At 40.3% G+C, this 15,942-nt stretch overlaps 1 protein-coding gene across 2 annotated transcripts in view; it reads left to right on the plus strand.

Annotated features, from left to right (window-relative positions):
• The window catches only part of NT5C2 (5'-nucleotidase, cytosolic II), a 153,970-nt gene that overhangs the window by 952 nt on the left and 137,076 nt on the right, over positions 1 to 15,942 (plus strand). The window lies entirely within an intron of this gene.

Here is a 15,942-nt window from a genome sequence, read left to right on the forward strand (position 1 = left end):
TTACTTTACCTGTCTCGCCCTGTAGGCAGGCATTTGAGATTTCAGTCTGTGTAAATGTTCATCTGGTTTAGGGAGGGCCCCTTCTTGTGGAGATCTGTCTTTGGACAAAAGAGGTCCCTGCAAACAGATTAAACTCCAAAAGTGGGGAAGAGTGCTGATGACTGAGCTGGCCTCCTTCACTACACAGTGGTGGGTTTCCAAGAATGAGATCTGTAAAGATGAAGGCTGGGAGGAGGTCGGGTGGGGTCTTCAAACTTATAATCTCTCAGGATGTGGCTATGGCTTTGAAGAGGGAGGATGAAGAACTTTTTAGTAGATTCCAGAATTCCAAACTGAAGGCCTTTCTTGATCTTGGAATCTCAAGGATGTAGTTCTAGGATGTTTTACTTTCATGGAGGAAATATTACCTGAGACAGGCCACTAAAGGAAGGGGGGGAATAGAGGCCTATGGGACTTTGGAGCATATTCTTGGCTTTGTGCTTTATGTCATGTAAGATGGTCAGGCCCTGCCACAGCCTGTCTCTGTGGTTCCTCATCAGAGACCAAGACCTGAGCTGGAGGGACTCAATGCTGAGTTCAGTGGGCTCAGAAATTCCTGGTGATGTGATGGATGGAAGAGTGCTAACATCACAGAATGAATATTCTCTGCCAGCCTTTGTGCCAGGAATTTTGCATAGGTTTACCTCCTTTTGGCCACTCTTCAAGGTAGCCCTTACCCCCATCTTACAGATAAGAAACCAAGGCTTAGCTGCAGCACTCTGCATAAGGTCACTAGCAAGCAAACATACATTCTTTCCTCGCTGCATAATTCTACTTCTTAGAAAAATGAGACTCTTGAAGTCTTATTAATTTCCATGCAGCCAGAATAAGGCTAAGTAGCCTTCAGGAAAGTTTTGGCCAATAACAAAGTAGCAGGCTGGTTTGTAATTCAAAGAATCAGAGGTGATGGGCTTGAATTGTGGCTCCTGCCACTTCCTAAGCATGTGGGGATAACAACGCCCACCTCGCCAAGGTCATAAAAAACTGAGTTGATGCATGTGAAGGTGCTTTGTTCAGGTATAAGGGGTTATTGTCATCATTGTCCTCTTTCAAATAACAGACATTCCTTTGCATCTACTGTCAACAGCAAATGAGTTGGGTTTCGTGATGGAATTGTCCACAGTAACCTTGCACAGGCCTCCAGGCTTTCCCCCTGGGAGTGAGAATACAGCCCACTTGACTGTGCTACCAGGGACCAACATGAGTGTGGCTAAGTGGAAACAACCACAGATAATTAGAAGATCTTACATCTGGGCTGTTGGTCCGATCTCATTTTAACCATGTTATCAGGACTACCAAAAATCAGCAAAATGTCCTAGTTGGAGTTTCACCTTTCTTTTCCTTTCCATCCTCCAATAGAAGCAGTAATCCGAAGGCAAAACACACATAGAGCAGGAGGTGAGGCAAAAGGCCTGAATAATCCATCAAAGGGGTAGTGGCCCTGGAAAATCTAAAGCGGGCTGCATTTTGCAATTTCTGAATAGCTTACCTGAGATTCCATGCTGAGATTCCCCAGTGAGACTTGTGTCTCCCTGCCTCCCCTTTCTTGACATACCACTCTGTAGGCCCAGATGTTTGGCTTTAATCATTTTAGCACAAAGCTGTACTACCAAGGAGTGATCTTGGCTGAGTCTCAAACCACAACTCCTTCCAGCTGGCCAGGTCTCCTGAGGGAGTGCCCTGCCCTATGCAAGGGGTGTGTATTCATCTTCCTGTAATGTCAGACTCAGGCAGACACATTGTTCAGTTATCCCCAGGTTCTCCTTCATGCCACATCCTCTGTGGCCTCTGCATTTGGCAGTGCTCACTACTCTCCTGGGTTTCAAGGACTTAGTCTTTGGCCTCTGCTCTTCCCTCATAAATTCTTTTTTAGGTATGATGCCTCCCAGAGGCAGGGAGCCTTGTGATAAAGTTCTGTCCATAAGAGCTCTAGTTTTGCATCACAGTTCTTCCTAGCCATGGGACTTTGAACAAGTTGCTATTATTTGCTGAACCTTAGTCTCTTCATCTGTAAAATTTCAATAAAACCATCCACCTGAGGAGTCTCCAAACCTGACTGCTCATTAGAAGTACCTGGGAACTTAAATTCAGATTCCCAGCCATTACCCCAGACTCATTGAATTTAGGTTTGAGAACCCTTGACCTCTCTCTCATGAGATTACTATGAGGTGTAAATGTGATTATGTATACAAAGTGGGTATCACAGTGCCTGCCATGTGCATGCTGAAGAAATTCCTTGGAATTTTTTCCTGTGCCCCCACTTCAGCTGTTGAAATCCTTAAGGCTCAAATGCTGCCTCCTCCGTGAAGCCTTCCTGATATTTCCAATGTAAAGTGATCCTTCCCTCTCATGAACTCTCCTCCTCCTACCCACAGCCTTTGTAGTATTCACATGACATAATTGCCTCCCATCTTCTGCTGTAATTATTTGTGTGTTTGTATATCTGAACTGGAAGCTCCTTGAGCACAACTTCTACATCTATGTATCTCTCTCAGCATCTGTCACAGTATTAAACACATGTGAGGAGAAAAAGATGGTTGCATTTTTTCCTCTACAACCACTTGGGAAAACTCTTTGGCATGACACCAAGGGTGCGATCCATAAAGGAAATCAATTTCATAAAAATTAAAAAATCTTTTGCTCTGTAAAAGACCCATTTAAGAAGATGAAAAGACAAACCACAGACTGGAAGGAAGTATTTGAAAATCACATATCCAACAAAGGATGTATATCCATAGTAAATAAAGAACTCTAAACATAGCAGTAAGAAAATGAACATTCCAATTAGAAAATGGACAAAAGACTTGAGCAGACATTGTACCAAAGGGAATATACAGATGGCAAATAAGCATACGAAAAATATGTTCAACATCACTAGCCTTTGGGGAGATGCAAATTAAAACCACAATGATATATACTTATTAGAGTGGCAGAGACAAAATACTGACAATATCGAGTGCCTACAAGGATTCAGAGCATCTGGATCTCTTATCCACTGCTGGTGGGACTGTAAAACAGTACAGCCACTCTGGAAAACACTTCGGCAGTTTTTTATAAAGTTAAAAATACACTTACTGTATGACTCAGCAATCTCACTCCTGAATAATTAGCCTAGAAAAATGAAAACCTATGTTCACAGAAAAATTTGTATACGAATGTTCACATTAGCTTTCTTTATAATAGACAAAAACAGAAAACAACCTAAGTGTCCTTCAACAGGTGAATGGATAAACAAACTGTGATACGTCCATCTAAAGGAATGCTAATCTGTATTAAAAAGAATCAACTATTGATGAATAATTCTCAACAACTTGGATGAATCACAAAGGCATTATGCTGAGTGAAAAAGTACTCCATATTATGTGATTCCATTTATGTAACATTCTTGAAATGAAAAAATTGTAGCGATTGAAAACATCAATGGTTGATGGATTAGGGTTAGGGGGAGGATACGACTATAAAGGGGTAACATGAAGGTTGTTTTGTTCTGTAACTTTGAGTTCTGTTACTCAAATTTATACACGTGATAAAAATTCATAGAATGAGAGAGAGAGGGAGGAACCTAGTGAAATCCAAATAAAGTCTGTAGTTGAATTAATTTGTTGTGTCAGTGTCATTTTCTTGTTTTTGATAATGTACTAAGGTTAAGTAAGATATTATCATGAAGAGTGAGCTGCATTCATGGTACCTGGGAACTTTCTGTACTATTTTTTCAACTTCTTTTGGGTCTTAAACTATTTCAAAGTAAGAAATTGTTCTTTGAAAATTATATACATATCAAAAATAGGCAAATGTTCTTTGTAGGTATATGCTGAAGTATTTAGGTTTGCAATGTCATGATTTATATAACGTACTCTCAGATGGTTTGGCAATAGTACACACACACGTACACACACACAGATGCAGAGGATATAAAGCAAATGTGGCAAAAAGTTAACAGTTGGTGAATGTAGATGTTTATTGTATTAGTCTGACAACTTTTCTATAGGTTTGGAAATTTCAAAATAAAAAGTTATGGAAATTGATTAATAGATAGGTAGAAAGATAAAATAAGCAAAAAAGAGTGTATTATCCAGAGCCTTCAATCTAATGCTGTACCAGCTTTGTCTAATTACAAAGTGCTCTCCCCACTCCCCTCCTGCCCAACAATAGGAAAATCCTGCTTGTTCTGGAGTAACAACAACAAAAAAAAGGTCAGAATTTACACTCTGTTGGGAGTATTTTAAGTGCTATACTGAATCCTTGGTGTTACCATAGCTAATTAACAAATATTTACTGAATCCTGGCTATGTGCCAGCTGCTGGAATTATAGCAATGAATATAGCTAGAAGTGATAAAAAGTGTCCTTTTCTCAGATTAATTTTTTTTTAGTAAATATAGAATCATACACATTTTATATATGTTCTACAGCTTTCATTTCTTACTTCATAAATTGTAGCCGTTTACCACATCAGTTATGTAGATCTATTTACTTCATTTTACAGTTCGGTGTGGTGTGCAGTTATATGGATGTGCTATAAGTTGTTTAATCAATCTCGTGTTGGACTCTTACACTGTTTTTAATTTTTCCACTATTAAAAACACCATAATTTTTTTAAAAGAAAGAAAAATACATGACCTGAAAAAAAAAAAATATTACCTGAGTGAAATCCAGCCTCCACGTCTATTTTGCCTTAAACAGCCAACCAACCGACATTTATTGAACACCTACTGTGTGTCTAGTTAAATGTTTTTGCTGCTTGTGTCTGTTTGTGTAGGAAAAGACATGTGATGTGGTCACTACCTCTAAGGAGTGAAGTTGAAGAGTTATGGCTAATTTGAGATCCTAACTTATGGACTACGATAAGGCAGGGCATATTTGACTGCAGACCATGTGTGTTAAATACTTAGAAGCCCACCCCTTTTCTGTGTCTGGTTTTATACTAGTAATATTTGTTCAGCCTAGTTTCTTCAGCCCCATGAAAACATGCTTGCGTGAGCATGTCATTAAGGCAGGTGGGGAGGATTATGCCCCAAACTTTCTGGAGAAGCGGGAAATTTTTTTTAACGAAGACATGTGAAAGAGCATGAATGACATCAAGCTAAGTCATACGCTTATTTGTCCTCTGTCCATAAAAATTAAACTGTTTCTATCTACAAGAAAAGGCAAAAGAGCTCTGAGTCCTTTGGTATGGCTCAGTTGATGGTGACACGTCAATCTATGTGGTTGTAGTTTTGCTTACAAATTGGTGTTTACACAGTTTTGCATTGCATTGTTTGTTGCACAGCTTTTTGTCCCCTTGCACTTGTTCCATATGTTTGCTTAGAGGTTTCTTGGTGACCATTCTAATTTAAAAATAAAATCAAAAGTTTCTATGTTTTGGCCTTAGCAGTCTCTCCATGCTTAAGCTGATCCAGAAGGCTCTGTGTGTTTACATACTTCTCTCTCTCATCCTTTCTCCCTTCCCAGAATTAGCTCTTTGTTTACCTCTTCTAAATCCGAGTTCAGGCTGAACCAGAGTTGCCAGAGCCCCAGGGTTAGGAGAAACAGGGAGGCTTGCCCGCTCAGTTGCACTTCAGGACCTAGGACAGCTCCTCAGCCTTCCTGGTGTGGGCGCCTACTTTTTTAGACCTCACAGAACGTCAGAACGCAATCAAGTTTGAGAAGCCATTTGGTCCCCCACCCCACCCCCGCCTTTTGATGATGCCTAGAGAAAGGATCCCACTCAGCAAATGTTTCAGGATTATTAACTGCCTGGCTGTGGGAGATACAAAGGGGTTGGAGGGCTCCCACACCCCCGGCATTTCCTGTACCTACATGTCTGCTGATGCCTAAAAAAATCCTTCAGTTCAACTCAGCAAAATTATATGGCTCAAGCTTTTTCCTCCCTGGAAAGAGGTATGGCCTAAATACAGATATGCTGTGGGAAGGGAAACAAAGGGACTCCAGTTTGAATGAGAAAATAATCCCTCCTGAGGGCTTGTCTCCAAGGGTACTAAAGGAAGAGAGAGCCCAGAGCATTGGGAGCCCAAAAGGGGCTGGAGAGGAAATGGCAGGAGGAAGTAAAGAAGAGAGGCATTCAGAGAAGTCTGGGCAGATGTGGTGAGCTTCACACTGTTGGCCCCAAGTGTACCCTGAACACACAGTCCAAGGAGAAGCCTCACACTTTCTTAAGAAGAATACAGAGGCCTGTTGTCTCCTCTTCCAAATACACATAGCAAAAGTCACCAGACTCCTTTTCAAAAGATATTTATGTAATGGTTTAATGCATTTTTGTCTTCATTGTTCCTCACAATAAACTTAGAAAGGGTTTGTTTGGGGTTTTTTAATTTATTTATTTATTTATTTTTGGCTGCGTTGGGTCTTCGTTGCTGCACACGGGCTTTCCCTAGTTGCGGCGACCAGGGGCTACTCTCTGGTGTGGTGTGCGGGCTTCATATTGCGGTGGCTTCGCTTGTTGCGGAGCACGGAATCTAGGTACCCGGGCTTCAGTTGTTGTGGCTCGTGGCCTCTAGAGCGCAGGCTCAGTAGTTGTGGCACACGGGCTTAGTTGCTCCGCGGCATGTGGGATCTTCCCGGACTAGGGATCGAACCTGTGTCACCTGTATTGGCAGGCAGATTCTTATCTACTGTGCCACCAGGGAAACCCTAGAAAGGGTTTTATTATTTGCATTTTTCAAATGAATAAACTGAGACCCTGAGAGGTTGGGTAACTTGCCCAAAGTGACACAGCTGGAAAATGCAGAGCTGGGTCTTGAACTCAGTTTCTCTGACTCCAAGCTGGTGTTCTTTCCATCACACTGCATCTCTAACAGGGTCTTTGTGTGCATGTGGTAAAATATATATAACATGAACTTTACTGTTTTACATGAATTCTACTGTTTTAGCCATTTTAAAATGTACAATTCAGTGGCATTAATTACATTCACAATGTTGTGTAATCATCACAACTATCTATTTCTAAAACTTTTTCATCACTCCAAACAGACACTCTGTAACCATTAAATAATAACTCCCCCTGCCACCTCCCAGACTCCAGTCTCTGGTAACTTCTATGTTTTGTCTCTTTGATTTTGACTATTCTAAGTACCTTATATAAGTGGAATGATAGAATATTTGTTCTTTCGTACCTGTTTTCAAGGTTCATCAGTGTTGTAGCAGTCACCAGAGTTCCATTTCTTTTTATGGCCTAATAGGGTCTTGTGGTTGCAAAGGACAGATTCACTCAGGCCACCAGAAGTAATGAGACGTTATTGTAAGCAACCTTATAGAATTAAGGAAGACAGAAATCTCAGCCACAGGCTAGAAGATCAGGAACAGCCATATGGCTGGGCTTACTTTGGACTTAAATACAATTTAGGATCTGATCAGCACAGCTCTAGGGACCAAAATATCTCATTGCCCCGATAGTGGCAGGAGTTTGCTGTTTTCTGATACTTGGCCATTTTGCCATCTTAGCAATCTGCTTCCACAGCTCCTGTATGGTCTGGCACTACAAACCACCAACTGCTTACTCTCTGAAAAGCAATGCTCAGGCTTTTGCTGACTCCAGATTTCTACCACTTCAGTGATATGCTATCTTTTATCCCTCTGTGCCCTTCATCTTCTGTGCCCACTGTCAACTGACAAGCTTTCTCCAAAAATCCGATTCTCTTTTCTGTTGGCCTTGTTAGTCTCCAATCATCTCATATCTCATAAGCCACCTGCCTGCCCAGAAATTAGCTGCCCTTGAGTCAAGCATCTTCCCCTGCTCTGATCACTTGTGGCCAGCATGATAAGTCACGTGCTATTAAAATATGGTTCTTAATGGTAAAGCCCTGCCTCTCTCAGGAGGAGGTTGAGAGCACCGCAGGCAGGCACCCAGAGAATCATTGACTTAATTCTTCTACATCAGCTCTCCCACACTCTGCTGTGGAGCTGTCTATTGTACTTTAACCCTATGGCCTGCATCTACTTCTGTGACTTCTCAAGTCATGGATCAGAGGTGTAAATGTCTGGGTTAGTGTGTACTATGCAGATATTTCTACACATATTTTTAGAATATACAGGCATAGCTCAGAGATATTGGGGGTTCAGTTCCAGAACACTGTAATAAAGTGACTATCTAAAACTAATATCACAATAAAGCAAGTCACACGAATTTTTTGGTTTTCCTGTGCATATAAAAGTTATATTTACACTATTCTGTAGTCTATTAAATGTGCAATAGCATTTTGTCTAAAAAAAAAAAACCAATGTACATACCTTAATTAAAAATATTGCTGGGCTTCCCTGGTGGCGCAGTGGTTGAGAGTCCGCCTGCTGATGCAGGGGACACGGGTTCGTGCCCCGGTCCGGGAAGATCCCACATGCCGCGGAGCGGCTGGGCCCGTGAGCCATGGCCGCTGAGCCTGCGCATCCGGAGCCTGTGCTCCGCAATGGGAGAGGCCACAACAGTGAGAGGCCTGCGTACCGAAAAAAAAAAAAAAATTGCTAGGGACTTCCCTGGTGGTGCATGGTTAAGACTCTGTGCTCCTAATGCAGGGGTTCTGGGTTCGATCTCTGGTCAGGGAACTAGATTCCACATGCATGCCGCAACGAAGAGTTTGCATGCCACAACTAAGGAGCCAGCGAGCCACAACTAAGGAGCCCGCCTGCTGCAACTAAGACCTGGTGCAACCAAATAAATGAATAAATATTTTTAAAAAATAAAGTAATAAAAAATATATTGCTAAAAAATGCTAACCATCATCTGAGGCTTCAGTGAATCACAATCTTTTTGCTGATGGGAGGTTTTAAATATTGTGAGAATTACCAATATGTGACACAGAGACATGAAGTGAGCCAATGCTGTTGGAAAAATGGCACCGGTAGGCTGGCTTGATGCAGGGTTGCCACAAACCTTCAGCTTGCCCCAGATAGTCTCAAAGGTCGCCTTCTAAGATTCTCTGATTGCTAGCTGACCATGTCCTGTTGACTTCTCCTGGGAGAGGTTTCTGTCCATTTCTTTCCATTCTTACTGCCATTGAGGTATATTATTTCTCACTCAGGTCATTCCAAAAGCCTTCTAATTGCCCCCTCCCCACCCATGTCTCCAGGCTCATGCATTTCAGCCTTCCTAGTTTTTCATTATAGATTATGTCATCTTCTTCCTCAAAAGCTTTCACTAACTGCCCACTGCCTACTGAACAAAATCCATGTGATGTCTGACATTTGAAGTCCTTGATTATCTATGGTTGGTTATTTGTGCAGAGCTCTCTCCCCGTAAGTGTACTGTGGGCTCCTTGGGTTTCAGAACCATGCATGTCTGACTCACTTTATAGCCTCCCACACAGTTAATGACTATTGACATAGAACATCAAATATCTCCAAACTAGGAATGAAACCCTAAGAAAGTGATAGAAACAGCCCAGTGAATTTCAGTGATGATGTTTGGCAGTTAGCACGCCCATGTTCTGCATGGTGGAAACATGCAGACTATGTGTATGTTCAGATTTGCATTCAAGGTTGATGAAAGACTATCTAAAAGTCATTGTGCAGTAAGGGATGTAAGGAAGTTATGAAAGGTGTAAGGCAAGGTCCCTGCCCTCCAGGGGATGAAGGGTGCAGGGCCCAGGTGTGCAGGAAGAGGTCTGCTTAGAACAGCAAAGGAGTCCTTGAAGTGGCTTCCTGGGGACACAGCAAAGGGAAACTGGTTATTTGGGCTGAGCTTGGTACAGCCCTCCTTCAAAGAAGTGCTGTGACTCAGACCCCACTGGCTTCAGCCCTAGTGTCACAGGGGACCCCTGGTGGGTGCAACACACAGGCTGAGGAGGAAAAAGGAGGAATGAGAAAAGGGGAAGGAAAGAGGGAGAGAAGGAAAGTGAAGAAGGAAATGGGAGTAAAGGAAGTACATTACCAAAGAATCTAACATTTATATCCTACCTCCTAGTTCAAACAGCATTTTCACAAGAATGCTGTGAGGTGGCTATTAATATTTTTATTCTGATGATGATAAAAAGAAGGAGAGGTCAAGGGACTTGCCTAAAAATCACATTCAGGGTTCTAACAGAAAACCTCCAACAAGAGAAAGTACCTCAACTCCCATGCCATGAAGTAAATTATGATAGTAATGGTTATGACCCAAAGAATAAAATAAGTATCTGTGAGCCCATACTGATGTAATTAAAGGATTGAGTAAATAAATAAGTGGGGAAGAAGAAACAAATCTCCCTTACAGAAGAATTCAAATTAAGACATGTAAAAGGAATGAGAGAAACAGCAAATCATGATTAGAGCACCACAGTAATAATTGCTGTAGGTGAGACCTACTGATGAAGGAAATATTAGTGAGCAAAAGTTTAAGGAGAAACATGATATTTGCATGGCCTCAAAGTATAGACTCCCAAACATTTAATTATCTTGATTTTAACATATGTCCAAAAATGCTTGGATACTGCTCCCTCAGTAAGGTAAAGCTTAATTCCTCTCCCCTTGGATGTGGGCTAGGTTTAGTGATACGTTTCTAACAAATAGAGCAAGAGCCAGCGAAGAACCAAAGAGGAACTATATTAGTCTCTGTGAGCCATACAGCCTTTTGCACAGCAACTCATCTCTGGTGTTGTAGCATGAAAGCAGCCACAGAAAATATGTTTTAAAAAAATGAGTGCAGCTGTGTACTAATAAAACTTTATTTACAAAAACAGTCAGTGGGCTTGATTTGGCCTTCCAGCCATAGTTTGCTGACCTCTGGAATAGTGCATGGAAAGGAAAAAATAGTAACTTTGCAGTGGAGAAACCTGGCAGACCCCACCTTAACCAAGTAATCAAGGTTAACATTGCCAGTAATAAGTCATATTGAAGTGGTGTCAGCAGAGCAGCAAAGGAAGAACACCAAAAGTTGATCCCTTCATAATAGTAACAAAAAATGCAGCAAAAACTTTTTCAGAACATTGGACACTAACTAAAAGCCTCCAACAATCGGGAACGTTTTCAAGAAAAACCAGCTGAATTTCAGTAAGAATAGCAAGCTTTGTGTGGTGTTTCTCTTTTTAAATTTATTTATGGCTGCGTTGGGTCTTCATTGCTGCTCTTGGGCTTGCTTTATTTACGGCGAGCAGGGGCTACCCTTTGCTGTGGTGCTTGGGCTTCTCATTGCGGTGGCTTCTCTTCTTGTGGAGCCTGGGCTCTAGGCGCTCGGGCTTCAGTAGTTGTGGCTCGCGGGCTCTAGAGCACAGGGTCGGTAGTTGTGGCGCACTTGCTTAGTTGCTCCGTGAGATGTGGCATCTTCCCGGGCCAGGGCTCAAACCCGTGACCCCTGCATTGGCAGGCAGATTCTTAACCACTGTGCTACCAGGGAAGCCCCTTTGCGGTGTTTTTTAAATTTTATTTTATTATTTTTATTTATTTATTTATTTTTGGTTGTGTTGCATCTTCATTGCTGCGTGCGGGCTTTCTCTAGTTGCGGTGAGCAGGGGCTACTCTTTGTTGCGGTGCGTGGGTTTCTCATTGCAGTGGCTTCTCTTGTTGCGGAGCACGGGCTCGAGGCACGCGGGCTTCAGTAGTTGTGGCTTGCAGGCTCTAGAGCGCAGGCTCAGTAGTTGTGGTGCATGGGCTTAGTTGCTCTGCAGCATGTGGGATCTTCCCAGGCCAGGGCTCGAACCTGTGTTCCCTGCATTGGCAGACGGGTTCTCAACCACTGTACCACCAGGGAAGCCCCTTTGTGGTGTTTTAACTTATCCTGGTCCCATCCAGGGTTGGCAGTGGCCTTGAAGAAAATAGCTGCATTCCCCGTACAGGTATTGGGAACAGAAAGAACAGAATGGATCTCATTCACAAGAAATTGTGGTTGTTTGTTTTGACCTATCTGGTGGCTCCCTCAAGAATTGGCTCAAAGGACTTACCTTAATTTGAAACCACATGAAAAAATAAAGAATACCATTAAAGGTAACTCCATAGGTAAATACAAAAGACAGTACAAACGTATTTTTTGTAACTCTTTATTTTCTACTATCTTATTTAAAAGATAACTACATAAAGCAATAATAATAACTTTGCATTGATGGGCACACAACATATTAAGAGTGTAGTCTGTATGACAATAATCGTACAAAGAAGGGGAGAGGGAACAGAGGTATATGGGGGCAAAATTTTTGTATAATAGTGAAATTGGTTGGCATTAATCAGAACCAAATTGTTATTAGTTAAGATGTTCATTGTAATTCCAATTATAACTGTCCAGTTATACATTGTCCATGGTCAAACAACAATGACTAAGAAATTAACCCAAAAATATAGTAAACAAGGGAATTAAAATGGTACACTAGGACATAGCTAATCAACAAGAAAGAAGACAGTAATGGAGAAATAAGAGAAACAGAAAAGATATACAACATATAAAAAACAAATAGAAAAATAACAGATAAAATTCCTACCTTATGACCAATTACATTAAATGTAACTCCAATGAAAGGGCAGAGAGTGCTGTAGTGGATTTTTAAAAAGTGATCCAACTATATGCTATCTACAAGAGACTCACTTTAGATTCAAAGACAGGAATAGGTAGAAACTAAAAGAATGGGAAAGATATTCCATGCAAATAGTAACTAAAAGAGAGCTGGAATGGCTATTCTAACATCATATAAAATAGACTTTAAGACAAAAATTGTTACAAGAGACAAAGAAGGACATTATATAATGATATAAAGATATAACACTTATAAAAATATATGCGCTTAACAACAGAGCCTCAAAATAAATGAAGCAAATATTGACCATATTGGAAGGAAAAATAGTTCAATAATAATAGTTGGATGCTTTATTATCCCCATTTTCAATAATGAATAGAACAACTAGACAGGTGCACATGGAGTATTCTCCAGGATAGACCAAATGTTAGGCCAGAAAACAAATCTCAGTAAATTTTTTAAAAATTGAAATCATATAAAGTATCTTTTCCAACCATAATAGGATTAAGCTAGAATCAATAGCAGAAGGAAGTTTGGAAAATTCACAAATATGTGGAAATTACATGACACAGTCCTAAATAACAAAAAACTAAATCACAAGGTAAATTAGAAAATCCTTCGAGATGAACAAAGAAGAAAACACAACATACCAAAACTTATGGTATGTCACAAAAGCAGTTCTCAGAAAGAAATTTATAGCTGTGAATCCATACATTAAAGAAGAATGATATCAGATCAATAATCTAAACTTCTACCTTAATAAACTACGAAAAGAACAGCAAACTAAACCCAAAGCAACAGAAGGAATGAAATAATAAATATTACAGGGGACTTGAATGAAATAGGGAACAGAAAAACAACAGAGAAAATTAACAAAACCAAAATTTTGTTCTTCAAAAAGATTCACAAAACTGACAAACATTTAGCTAGACTAACCAAGAAAAAAAGGGAATGCTCAAATTACTAAAATTAGATATGAAAGCAGGGACATTACTATTGACTATATAGAAATAAAAAGGATTTTAAGAGAATACTGTGAACAAGAGTATGCCCACAAATTAGATAACTTAGAATAATTGGGAAAATTCCTAGAAACATACAAACTATCTCAATTGATTCAAGAAGAAATAGAAAATCTGAATAGACCTATAAATAATGAGATTGAATCAGTAATCAAAAAAACTCTTAACAACAACAAAATCCCAGGACCAAATGGCTTCACTGGTGAGTCCCATCAAATATCTAAGGAAGAATCAGCACTAATTCTTCTCAAACTCTTGCAAAAAATAGAAAAGGAGAGAACACTTCCTAACTCATTATATGAGGCCAGTATTGTCCTGATACCATGCCAGAGATAACACATAAAAAGAAAACTACAGACCAATATCCCATATGAATACACATGCAAAAACCCTCTACAGAATACTAGCAAACTGATTCAAGCAGTACATTAAGATTACTCCTCAAGACCAAGTGAGATTTATCCCAGCAATGCAGTGGTAGCTCAACATATGAAAATCAGTCAATGTAATACACCACATTAATGGAATAAAGGACAAAAACTACATGTGATCATTTCAATAAATGCAGAAAAAGTATTTGTCAAAATCTAACACCGTTTCATGATAAAAATACTCAACAAACTAGAAATAGAAAGGAACTTACTCAGGTTATTAAAAGCATCTACAAAAACTCATAGCTAACATCACAATGGTGAAAGACTGAAAGCTTTCCACCAAAGATCAAGTACAAGACAAGGATATCCACTCTTGCCATGTCTATCCAACATGTACTGGAAGTTCTAGCCAAGGAATTAGGCAAGAAAAAAGAAATTTAAAAGCCTTCAGATTAGAAAGGAAGAAGTAAAGCTACTCCTATTCACTGATGACATAATCTCAGATATGAAAAATCTGAAAGAATCTACAAAATACCTATTAGAGTTACTAAACAAGTTTGGCAAGGTTGCAGGATATAAGATCAATGTACAAAAATCATTTGTACTTCTATAAACCAGCAATGAACAATCTGAAAATTAAATTTTAAAAATTTCACTTATAATAGCATTAAAAAGAATAAATACAGTTTACCCTTGAACAACATGGAGGTTAGGGGTGCCAACCCCTGCCCCAAGCACACAGTTGGAAATCCATGTATAATTTTATAGTTGGCTCCATGGGGTTCCACATCCACAAATTCAGTCAGCTGTGGATTGTATAGTACTGTAGTACTTATTGAAAAAAATCCATATGTAAGTGGATCCATGTAGCTCAAACCCATGTTCAAGGGTCAACTGTACCTAGAGATAAATTTAACAAAAGAAATTCAGGACACTGAAAACTACAAAACATCATGGGAGGAAATTAAAGATCTAAATAAATGAAAAGATATCCCATGTTCATGTATTGGAGGTCTTAACATTGTTACGATGGCAATACTCCCTGAACTGATCCACAGGTTTAATGCAATCCTTATCAAAATGTCAGCTGCCTTTTTTGCAGCTGGACATGGACAAACTGATTCTAAAATTCATATGAAATTACAAGGAACCCTGAATAGCCAAACCAATTCTGAAAGAGAAGAACCAAGTTGGAGGACTCATGGTTCCCTATTTCAAAACTTACTACAAAACTACAGTAACTAGAACAGTGTGGTACTGGCATAAGATAGACTTATAAATCAGTGGACTAGAATTGTGTCCAGAAATAATCGCATACATCTCAGGTCACTTGATTTTGACAAGACCATTCAATGGGGAAAGAATAGTCTTTTCAACAAGTGATTTTGGGTCTACTGTATAGATGCATACAAAAGGACAAAGCTGACCTGTATTAGTTTGCTAGGGCTGCTATAACAAATACTACAGGCTGGATGTCTTCACACAACAGAAATGTATTTTCTCACAGTTCTGGAGGCTAGAAGTCTAAGATCAAGATGTTGGCAGAGTAGATTTCTTCTCTCCTTGGCTCGTAGATGGCTATCTTCTCCCTCTGTTTTCCCTATATGCGTCCCTGTTTTATTATCTCCTCTTCTTATAAGGAGGCCGGTCATATTGGATTAGGGCCCACAACAATGACGTCATTTAACCTTAATTACCTCTGTAAAGATCCTATCTCCAAATACAGGCACATTCTGAGGTACTGGGGGTTAGGACTTCAATACATGAATTGTGGGGAAGGGGTGCACACTTCAGTATGTGAGGGTGACCTTGGGAGCCCGGCACGGAACACCACAGAGATCCGGAGCAGCAAGCTCCCTGCAGCAGGAAGAGGCAGGCATGTGTCAGGCTGTGCATGGAGGGTTTTCATCAGCCACACGTGTAGCAGTGACAGAGGCAGCTGCTCCCCCAAACAGGTTCTCTGGTGAATGGAAATGTGTCTTCCATTCTCTGTCCTTAGCAACACTGGCCACTTTGGTTTGTGTAGAACCAGGGATACAGGACAATTCAAAGGGAGAAAGGGATATTGGACTTTCTGTTTGTCTGGCATGTGGGTAATCAAG

The sequence above is a fragment of the Stenella coeruleoalba genome, assembly GCF_951394435.1.
Source record: "Stenella coeruleoalba genome assembly, chromosome: 16".
Classification (NCBI taxonomy): Eukaryota; Metazoa; Chordata; class Mammalia; order Artiodactyla; family Delphinidae; genus Stenella; species Stenella coeruleoalba.